The following is a 12,220-nucleotide window of genomic DNA, read 5'->3' as shown; positions in this document are numbered from 1 at the left end:
TTACTAGGTATCCCTACCCACGCGCAGCTAAAAAACACATACGCAAAAAGCTGACATAATAAACACATTCTTCCATCATACACACACACACGCACACACACACACGCACGCACAAATGGACACTAAATTATCATGTGCGCGCGCACATACACACTTCCTTGAAACCTCACCATGACTTTTTACATGGCATGTTTGCACGGATGTAGCCATGTAAGTTATGTGTTAGTATTTCAATGACTATGTCCAGAACGATATTACCCAGCAAAATGTGCTTCGAGGGCGGGCGACAATCCGTGCCGCCAACTCCGTCAAGGATTGTCGCCCCCGAGACGGGGGCGAAAATCCGTGTAGGGGCGACAATCCGTGTCGCAACAATGAGTTTATTCGACTCGAAAATTTGAGTCGAATAAACTCAGACTTCTGAAGAAGGCGTAGGACGCCGAAAATTTGAGTCGAATAAACTCCTGCTTTATTGGCCAAAAATACATTACAAGCTGCTGCTGCTTATTTCTTCATTTCTTCGTGAAGCCAATAATGAGATCTCAATATGTTTGGATATATAAGTGCATGTATACATATAGAATATATATATATATATATATATATATATATATATATATATGCAACCCCCACACCCCTAATTGTCTCAAGGGGCGACCAATGTTGTACAGAGAAGGATAAAATGTTGGTCTGGTCTGTTAGCCTCTCTCGTCTGTACTGGTCGGGGGTTAGCTAATCACATAGACACCAATCATCATCAAATTATCAAAAGTAAGAGAGAGACTAAATGTGAGAGAAAGGTAAAATTTACAGGGATAATGTCAATGCTGCTAACAGCATATTTATTCACCGACCTGCCTTCTCGTAGATCTGAAACAGATATTTAAACACAAACAAATTTCTTTTCCTTACTATACAATGGAACACATCAGTCACCACTTAACTCTTCTACACCTTTGGAGACCATTTCTTCACAAACCCCTCTTTTAAGGGAAGTGAAGGGATTTTGTTATAGGGATAAATGATGTTAATGGGTGTGTGCACATCGAGCTCATCCACTGGGCTGGGGTGTCTGTTAACTGGTCTGCTTTCACTGCTTCCTTAAACAGTTCGTCACCATCGCCGTCCACGTTGTGGCAATCTGACAGGACGCTTCAACATCTCTGATGACATCAGTCGACTATTTCGAGTTCGTTACACCCCACACTGGTGTAAAACAAAGTTCTGTTTTGTCGTGGTGTACAATTTCTCAACTTGTCGTTGTCCACCATTTAACTCATTAACTCTTGGGCAGTCCAACCGAGATCCTCGTCACAATCACAGCGTCGACAGAGTTTAGTTGATTAATATGGAAGGGAGCATGATGTACAAGGAAAGGGGATCTCCTGGCTCTAATCTCAGTGGTCTCCAACTATTCTTGGCCCTTCTCTATCTTCTGGTCTCTCTAATCACGCAGCTCCTCTGTTGTTTCCCCTCTCTATACGCGTTTCTCCTCTCTCTCTTAATCTCTTCTGCTCAAACATGGTCTTTTATAACAAATTTACTATTGGAATCCTTTCCCTAAAAGTATTTCATTGGCTGAATCTTATTTTGGGGTGTGATCTTCACTGGAAATTAATTTCTTACTGGTCAGTTCTTCCATTAGCTCCTCCCATTCGTTTCTGTGGAACTCCGTTTTCTCTGATTCATCTCATTTTCTGATTAATTCGCCCACTGTCGTTTAGTTTCTTTATTTCCTTCTTCTCTGTAACCACTGGTCAAGACTTTATTGTTTCTTGGATGATAAACATCATAATAAAACAAATAAATGTTAGTGTCCTTATGACGTCCAACGTCATCGTCATCTTTTTTCTGGGTTGTTGTCCCTGAATTTGTCTTTGGAATTCCTGTCTGACCTACTGCACTAAAGTACATCAAAATAAAGGAGAAGTTCTGGCTGGAGAACGACCTTCCAGCTCAGAGGGTCATTCATATATATATATATATATATATATATATATATATATATATATATACATATATATACATATATATATATTATATTAAATATATAATGTAGAAATACATCATTTTAAAACCTTAAATTCACCGCACACCAAATACGTCTGTTGGCACACAAGACAAGCAAATGAATACCAGCATTATGCACATGCGAATATATACACGCACACACACACACACACACACACACACCAACAGACACGTATATATTCGCAAGGAAAGAAAATGAGATTAAGGATCGAGATAGCTCACCACATTGCGGTCCAAAGAAGTCATCCGTACACGTACAATCGTAGCCCGTATCAGTCTCCATACATATGCCACCATTCCGGCATGGCGACGATTCGCAAGCTGTAATACATGTACCATAGACGTCTGTTAGTATTTTGCCTTTAGTTATCTAGTAATTCATAAAAACCAGCTATGTAACTGAACAGGGATTGTCGTTGAATAACGAAATATTTTCTATGTGAATTTGCGCTTCTTCATACGTTCAACATGCAGGAATATTGTGTGTCTTCAATGAAAAATATATGTACATAATCAGATATATCACTTGGCCAAAGATCAGATATCCAATAATCTGTATCAATACATGTATTACTAAAAATATTATCAATCAACGTTGATCTCGAAGACTTGTCAATTGAAATATCACGGACATTTTCTGCAAAATATTGCACAGTTTATTTTTAAAATATTCTCTTCATTCCAGAGATCAATATCAAAATCGCCCATGAAGTACAGATCTTTGTTTTCTTGATTAATTAGCTCAAATAAAGCATCAAAATTATTCAAAAATACATTACTATCTTTATTAGGGAGCCTTTATATATTACACGCAAAGTATTCTATTTTTCTATTGTACATATTATCAATTCCAACACAGGTGCAATGTCATTTCCACCGTAGGCTACATCAAATCAGGTGTTACTGTAAACGATACCGAGCAATTGACGAGTGTGATAAGAACAGGGCGACTACGCATCCTCGTCCGCATTTTCTACCAGAACGGACAACAGAATATCCATCAATGTCATATAAAGGGGGAAATTTGTTGTTGCATGTTTCTGTAACACCAGGGAGGTGAGACCAATAACTCAAAAATTCATGTTTATCGGAGACAACAATATTGCATATTTTCGTAATTTCTTAGAAGACTGCGAGCATTGACAGATTGACGTGCAATACACTGAACGAACGCTCATTACATTTATTTTTTATTACAATAAATTCTGAAATGAACTCGTCAGGTAAATAATACCGACATTGGACATTCTATATATGTGCATACATGAATTTATTTCACCCATATGTAAAACGAGAACATATAATGACTCTTTATGCTGATGATACATCCATTTTTAATCATGGTAAAACAAGTAAAGGACGTACAGAAAACTTGCAAGATGATTTTTGTGAAAATATGCAAATGGTTACCCTGAATGATATGCATTTACACCCACATAGACGAAAGTCATGGCATTTGCTAAAAAGAAAAATGGAAAATGATCTCTTTTTTTTTGGGGGGGGGGGTAAAGTTCAGAAACTAGCCTTTAGAAAATATAGATATCAAATATTTGGGTGTTTTGCTAAAAAAGAAGGTAAAACAAAGTGTTTCTAATAAATGTTGGGACCAACCTTTTTTAGGACCTCTTTCTTTTTGGATGTTGCAGCCATTTCAAAACCAAATTTAATCAAATAACATTTAATTGCTCATAAAATTGTAGGCTCTTTATACTTCATATACATGGTTTCTAAAGTATCTCACATAAAGTTAAAACCTGAATCCCCATCTCAACCAAAACTATACCATCTCTTTAAACAAGCATTCACTCGTAACCAATTAAGCCACCATACGGTCGGTTTTAATCAGGAGTGATGACTTACCATGTTAATAAATTTCACAGGGAAATGGATAACAATAATTGTGTATCTGTATATGCCGTGAATGGCACTTACCTGGAACCACGCAAATGTATTTTTTGGTTCCCGCCAGCAGTGGATGGTTTCCTAACTTTGCCATTTGCTCTTCAGACATCAACTTCGGTACCATGGCAACCGTTTCCCCGCTGCTCAGAGTGGTCATACCACAGCTCATATCGCTGATCGCCCCTGGACAAGTTGGATCTGCAGCTCCACTCAACAAACCGCCGGCTAACATGTATTGAATAATACGAGAACAACAATCGAATTTCGGCAATGTGTTCATAGTCTAGCCCCTCTTCTGCTCTCTTTACAAAGAAAGAAGAGGATACAACGTCAGATATTTTTATCTGGTGTCATTGCATTATTCTAAGCTACCTCCTCAGTTCTCGAATAATGGTGTCTTCCCAATGATCATTAAAGGAAACCAAAGCCCGACCATAATTGTCTTTGGCTACAGAGAATGAGATTGGTTGTTTGAATCACGAAATTTCGCAGTCTTAAAACAAAAAAAAAAAAAAAAAAAACAAAAAAAAACAAACAAAAAAACAAAAAACCAAACCCAAACCAACAAACCAACCAAACAACCAAAAAAAAAAACAACAACAACAAAACAAAAAACAAAACAAAAAAACAACAACTGGAAACCAGTTAAACATGATTAAGTGTTATCATTATCATACTCACCAATGTTGATGATGAACGCTGCTCTTAGGCTAGCTTTTAGTAATCCGACCATTCTTTAAACTAGTACGAAGAATCACCAAAGCAGGAAAGAGATAATGTCGACTGAATAATGAGGGGTTGCTAAGAAAAGAATAGCAAAAAACAATAGTTTCGCTACATGGAGCTGTTCCAACAGAACTGGCGTGTGCCAGACGCTTGAAATACACCTGAATCACGTGGAGGTACGTGAATGGCTGGACGGAGAGCAATTCATTTTCATGTGGAAAAAAAAAGCGCGGTCGAAATGCGTACCGAACGAGAGCAACTTTAGTATATATTTTGTTTCGTTTTTCATGTCTTCGCGAGAAAGAAGAGAAGTGTTTACTATTGACGACGCACGGGCCGCAGCTGTCGATGTTCCTAGCCTTTTTATAGCTCCCTCTATGGGCGATCGAGTAGATTTTCCTTTTTCCAGAGGCCGGTGTTTGTGGTATATAATGGGGAAAAATAATTGACATCGCATTTAGATTTTTTTTAAAGCTTTCTTTTTCTCACTTATGGTTTTTATGTAATATATTGTTTGTGTCTTGAATACTCAGTAGTAAAAAGTGAAATGGACTCCTCATTAAGGTATTTTGATTGTGCAATATAGTTGTATCCGTCTTGTGATGTTCGTTCGTTTGATTCTCACCTTGTATGTATGTATTCAAGCAATTATCTACTAGATTATCTATTTTTTTAACGTACTTATTCATTCATCTTTATTTATCTATTCATTCATTTATTTGTAAACGTTATTGTGTTTTCATTTATTTATTCATTCATTAGTTTAAATTACTTGGTTAGTCCACAGAAGTTGGGAATAGACCAAGTGACAGACACTCCGACCCACCTCCTCCCTGGTTTGCCATTAAAGACTTTACTGAGGGCAGTGAACTTTCAAAAAGCCCACGGTAATAATGATGATAATGATAAAGATAATGAAAACAAAACAATTAGAAAATGATAATAGTACAAACTCTATGATCATTGTTACTGAGAGTATTATTGCTTCTGTTATCATTTTGGCATTCTTTTAGCATCTATCATGTGCCCTCATCAGCATTTACCATTATACTTATTATCATTGCTGTAATCATGAATAATAATAATAATAATAATAATAATGATATAATAACAATAATAACGATAATGATAATCATGAATAATAATAATAGCAATAATAATAATAATAATAATAGTAATAATGATAATTATGATTATGATTATAATATATGTTTTCCCGGCCAATTTCGCACTTTTGTCAGTCCATTTGATAAAAGGTTCATTCAATTTAGCGAAAATCCTCGTCACTGCACATTCTGTCATTCAAAATTGCAACTTGTTCGTTCAATTTAGCATTTCGATCAATGAAATTCGCACATGTGCCTTTCGAATTCGTAAAACGGGCATTCAAATTGGCACGTGCTCTTCAGTCATTCATTCCTCAAATAGTGGATCCCTTAGTACACATTATCAACTCATCGCTTACAACTGGCCATGTGCCAAATAGCATGAAAATTGCGAAAGTAATTCCTATTTACAAGAAAGGGGAGAAGGACGATGTCAATAACTATAGACCCATATCTTTATTATCTTCTATTTCTAAGATTCTTGAAAGAATAGTTTATATCAGGACAGTACGTTTTCTTAAAACCTGCGACATATTCTCAAACTTTCAATTTGGATTCAGGGAAAATCACAGCACAACACACGCACTACTTGCCCTCATCGACAAAGTCACATACGCACTCGACACACTTTCACACACAATAGGTATCTTCTTGGACTTCTCCAAGGACTTTGACACGATTAACCACGGAATACTTCTCGCCAAACTGTCTCATTATGGAATACGTGGAAAGGCCTTGGAGTGGTTCACGAGTTACCTATCAGAAAGATCCCAATTTGTACATGTCAACGGCTTTGACTCTCAAAGTAAAACAATTTCATGTGGTGTTCCACAAGGGAGTTTATTAGGCCCATTGTTATTCATTATTTATATTAATCATTTTCATAGATCCTCGGAGAAACTATCATTCATATTATTCGCGGATGACTCTAACCTTTTTTTTTTTCTCACCCTGACCCAAACATTTTAATAAGAACAGTCAATGAAGAACTGAAAAAGGTTATACAATGGATATACGCAAATAAATTGTCATTAAATATTCAAAAAACAAAAGTTATGCTTTTTAGTAATTTTTTAGATAGCCTCCCAGGCAAAATAACATTTGATACTACTCCCTTAGAAGAAGTTTCTTCCTTTAAATATCTTGGTGTTTGCGTTGATAACAAGCTTTCATGGAGGAATCATATTGATAACATATGTAAAATTATATCACGTAACATTGGCGTAATGAATAGATTAAAATATTATCTTCCTTCATCTGCATTATTAACTATTTATTCTAGTTTGATACTACCTTATTTAAATTACGGTATTCTTGCTTGGGGTAATACACATCAGATGTTACTTGATAAACTTCTTTTATTGCAAAAGAAAGCGCTTAGAATTGTTTTTGATTTACATACCCGAGAACATAAAGATGTTTTGTTTTCTGACCATAAAATATTAAAAGTAAATGATTTGTATGTGTTTCAACTTGGCCAGTTCATGTTTAATTACAACAGTAACTTTTTACCTAAAATATTCCACGATTCATTTCATCGAAACAGTCATGTTCATAACTATCCCACGCGACGATCCGACGAATTTCATCTTCCATTAATGAGAACCGCACATGCCCAAAATACATTTCTTTATACCGGACCCAGACTTTGGAATAACTTAGATAATAGTTTAAAAGATTTCCCCAAATTTGTTACATTTAAATACAAACTCAGAAAATATTTACTTTCTACTTATAATCTTAGATAATTTAAATTGTTTTGATTCATGCTTGAGCCTTCACCTGTCCTGATGTCGCAGCACTTGGCGTGTTCTGTGTACAGACTTCTCTTCTTTCTTCTCTCCTCTTCCTTTCCTGTCTTTTGTTCTTCGTAGACTTGTATTGTTACCGTCTTCTCTCCTCTCGGTACTGTCTCGCGTCTGACAGTGTATATACGTGTGGGTAATCGAATGCGTGTACGAACGTGTTGTCCTTGTCATATTTTCCCGGTACACGTGGTTCAGTGAGCAGTGTCCGGGCACTAGCATTGGTATTCTATATCTTTTTTCCCAACCGGTGTATCTCAAAATAATTACATGTATATTATTATAGAATAGTATATAATTTACTCATTATTTATCTAGCGATCCACGTCCGACAAGCTTTGCTTTTTAGTGGATCACTATTTTCCATAATCGAATTTATTTTCCGCTCGCCCATGAAGAATTTATACAGTGTTTTTCCTAAATATTGTACATGTTATATGTTGTTCTATAATTTGTCTCGTATATATATTACATGAATCTTTTGCAAACGTTTGAACATTATTTCATCACATGTATACTTTGTACTATGTTTTTTTGATTTTCGATGATTGGAAATAAACTATGATTGAATTGAAAAAAATTCAAATTCGCCAACACTGGCGGAAAATGGTATTTCAGTCATTCAATTTTGCGTATGGGCAGTCAAATTCCAAACATGTTCATTCAAATTGGCGTAATGTTATTTCTATTTTGAAAAGGTGAGAAACGTGATTTATACGTATTTAAATGTTAATTTTTGTTTCATCCACACACTAAGTATATAGTAAAGGTGATCTTTGACCCCAAATAACTCAAGTTTGGTGTTCTGTAACGCCCCTCTTTTTTCATACATGTTATCAGAACTATACATGCACCAGTACCATCGATTCACTTCACTTTCTTATGTCCAGTTATGGCAGCACGAGTTAGATACAGGCGTATCTCTCAAGAAGACAGGGAAAGAATCATAGAAGCATTTGAGGGTAATAACCTTGACAAATTGTTAGCTAGGGCTGATCCAAGAACTTCATTCCTAATTATGATTAACGCAATATAGCACCCACCAAATGAAAATAATGAAACATGCAGATGAAAGAAATAATCACGATGTGAATTGAAACCTCCTTCTCCCAATTAATGTCAAAACAAACTGTAGATTAATGTATCTGTGAATGAAATAATGCTATCGAACATTACAAACACATACACATAATTTGAAAGTACTGTTGCAAAGATGATATCAGAATAAAGAATGAATACGAAAATATGAAATGTTATGATGCTTGCAAGCAGTACCTATGATGAATAAAAATGAAAAAAAAAGACCAAAAGCATAGGCGTGTCTGCTAAATTGACTGCAGTAAATGTGAAATTGGATGCCCAAGAATGAATTCGAACGAACGAGCGCAGCGCATACGTGATCACGTGACTATATCATGCTAAATTGAATGAACGATTTGCGAAATGGTGCTTGTCTTACGAATTTGAACTGAAAAAGTGCTGATTCGAATGATGTTAAAGGTAATTCGAATGCTCCAAAATGAATTTGAATAAAAAGATTATAAAATTGAAATACCGAACATGCCATTTAGGCTAAATTGTGCTAAATTGAATAAAGCAATTATAGGAATTGGACTGAAAAAAAGTGCGAAATCGGCCGGGAAAACCTATAATAATAATGACAAAGTACATTTATAATGTGCCATATCTATCATTACTGATATTCTCGGAGCATAAGAACCTGTAAGATTTAAGACATGCTGTGTACACCTAAACAGCTAATATTACAATTAAGTTGACAGGCGATTACCCGAATGTAGCGAAGCAAGTCGTTGCTAACCTCAGCGACCTTCAAAACTGACGGTATCTCGTCTCCCCGTCTTCACGGAGCAAGAGAAGCTACTCATTCGGGGAACAGCAGGTTTTTTTTTTTTTCAGGCTTACCCACTTTTCCATCAAGTTGCCAAACTCTCCAGTGAAAACATAGTTTTCAATTAAATTCAATTCAGTTTATATCCACAAATCTCACAAAACTGAAGAACATTGCACATCACGTTATACGGGCACATGAACATGTACGAAAGGTACAGCCTTTAGCTAAAATGATTTCCTAAAAGCGGAAAAGTCAACATAGGCTATAAAGATCAGTTTTTCATTTGAATGGGTTAATGCCCAAGAAAAATATTCAAATAATCATCATAGACACGATGTAATATACGTCGCAAAATACTAGACTTAAACAGGAGACACTACAAGCTACAGAATCTGCAAAAGGCAAAGAAGCCAATGAAAGTTCCCATAATGTAATAATCCTAGTAAATGATGATAATAATTCAAAGTAATAATACCATAGTAATAGGTATAAGTTATAATCACATCAGTAAGAGTGATGACAATAACGATAATTATTAGTAGTCTGAGCACATTCCACTTTTGCGGTGACTTTCACAGTAGGCCCTACCTCAATATTCTGAACACGATGAAATCACTGATAACTTATGTTGCATACATTGTAAAGAATTATCAATTTGAAAAGAGCAACATTAATCATAGCACTTATCGACATTAATTATGGGACAATGAGAGAAAATTATGAAGATTAAGTACAGTAATACTGCTTAAATTGTGACGAGATAATCATAATTATGCAGTTTGAAGAACAGGCATTCTTGAAAAAACAAACAACATAAGCCTGCCGGTACTTGTACTATAAAGATAATGATGTTTTTAACGGTTCGGACGGCATGGGAGAGATGAACTGCTACGACTGACTTTGTCTATGTCATTACAAAACGAATGTCAAATAATAGGAGACGTATCGATGAATTATGCTGGATATTATTCGCAAACCGTACCGATGGGAACCGATATATTGTTTAGAATTTGTTTGTGCAGTCCAACATTATAAGCTGCCACAACTTGACGTTGATGGCGATATTTCGAGAATTGACGATTGTGTTTTCCTGTCTAAAATTAACAATGTCTCTTTCGTGACTAGCGTTGGTTCATAGTCTTTTATACAAGATGTAATTTCATGGAACACTTGTTAGACGGAATATCATTTTGAGGACTATTCGACAACAAATTAATACTCATTAGTTTGAAATACATAATATTTCTTGCAGACTCATCATACTATTATAATGTAATATACTTCCTTACTGCCTAACTACCTGATGACAGGAAAATTACCCCATAATCAATTACGGTACATTTGAAAAAGTTTTCGTTTCTGTTCGTTTTCTCCTCCTGCTTCTGCTGTTTCTTTTCCCTTTCTCTCTTTCTTTCTTCTTCTCCTCGTTCAACCTCAATCTCCTCTTCCTCTTGGGTTCTTTGATCCTCTTTCTTTTTTTTACCTTTCTTTGTCCAAATCTCCCTCTTCTTTTACTCCTTCTCTTAAACAAACAAAAAAATCTTTTCCTTCTTCATCGTTGCCTCTTTCTACCCTGTTCGAAAACATTCATTGCTTTTACAGGTTTGTGGCCCACAAGGATCCGAGGCCATTTACCCCGTGCCCATAGTATTTGACGACATGCAGACCAAGTTTAGCCCCGACCCCGCCTGACCGCAGGATGCTTCGGAGGGGCTCAAAATAAGCCGATAACGGGGACCTAATATCTCATCAGTGATAATTAGTAGAGAGCGCTCTCCTTCGCTTCTCTCTCTCTCTCTCTCTCTCTCTCTCTCTCTCTCAGTTTGCAGAATTTTGGTAACGTCCAATTCTCAGGTTAGTTCACTTTAGTTCAGTTTGATTTTATTTCTGCATTTCCAAAAGAATTTCTAACATAATGTATGGTGCACGTAGAGTGTATTTTGAACAAAAACGTACATGATATATTCGCAGTATAATAATGACAATAATCTTTGAAGTATTTTGAACAAATACAACGAAATCATGGAAATCAGCAATACTCACTTATATCCACTTAGAAAGAAAAAAATGGAGAAGTCTGCCATCTTATATAGGTGCTTGATAGTGATGGCGGCCTCAGAGAGAAAAGAAAAAACAAACAAAATTCATGAAATGTATATATCTTACTGTTTGTATGATATTGCCCTTTCATTTGAGAAAAACCACAAATTGAGGGATACAACAGATAAAGCTGTATACTTACAGCATGTACCATCATGCTAAATAAAGGAATTGATTGTTGATACTAAAGGGGCCTACGATCCGTTGTGTCAAAAGTGAAAGGCAGTCTTTCTTAGGTTTTATAAAGAGAGTATGATAGGGAATAGCATAATATCATACAACGACCTTTTTATACTAAAAAAACCTCAAAGATATACTTTATTACAGTGAGGCTTTATAATCTATAGCTTTACAACGTGCACAGATTACAGAGATAATTACAGAGAAACTATTCCTCTAAACAAAACGATCCAGTCATCATTCTAGCCTAAAACTATAGTTTCTAAACTGAGTTGTCTGTACCAATAAACTGACAAAAACTTGCCACACTGTGATATAAGTTTCTCTCAGTCAAGTGATGCACCTAAAATTCTATTGAAAACGATGATGAACTTTACCTCGTTACTCAGATGAGAGCAAAACTATAACTTATATGTACACACATACATCAAGTCGTATCATATCTTTCATCTACAGTTAGTTTCTAAACTAAGTTGCTGAACTTATTACATGTATATGTCTACCAATGCACTCACACC

The sequence above is a fragment of the Diadema antillarum genome, unplaced genomic scaffold, assembly GCF_040938485.1.
Source record: "Diadema antillarum isolate AM-2024a unplaced genomic scaffold, OU_Dant_1.0 seq00000316_RagTag, whole genome shotgun sequence".
In the NCBI taxonomy this organism is placed as follows: Eukaryota; Metazoa; Echinodermata; class Echinoidea; order Diadematoida; family Diadematidae; genus Diadema; species Diadema antillarum.
This window is presented reverse-complemented; position numbering follows the sequence as displayed.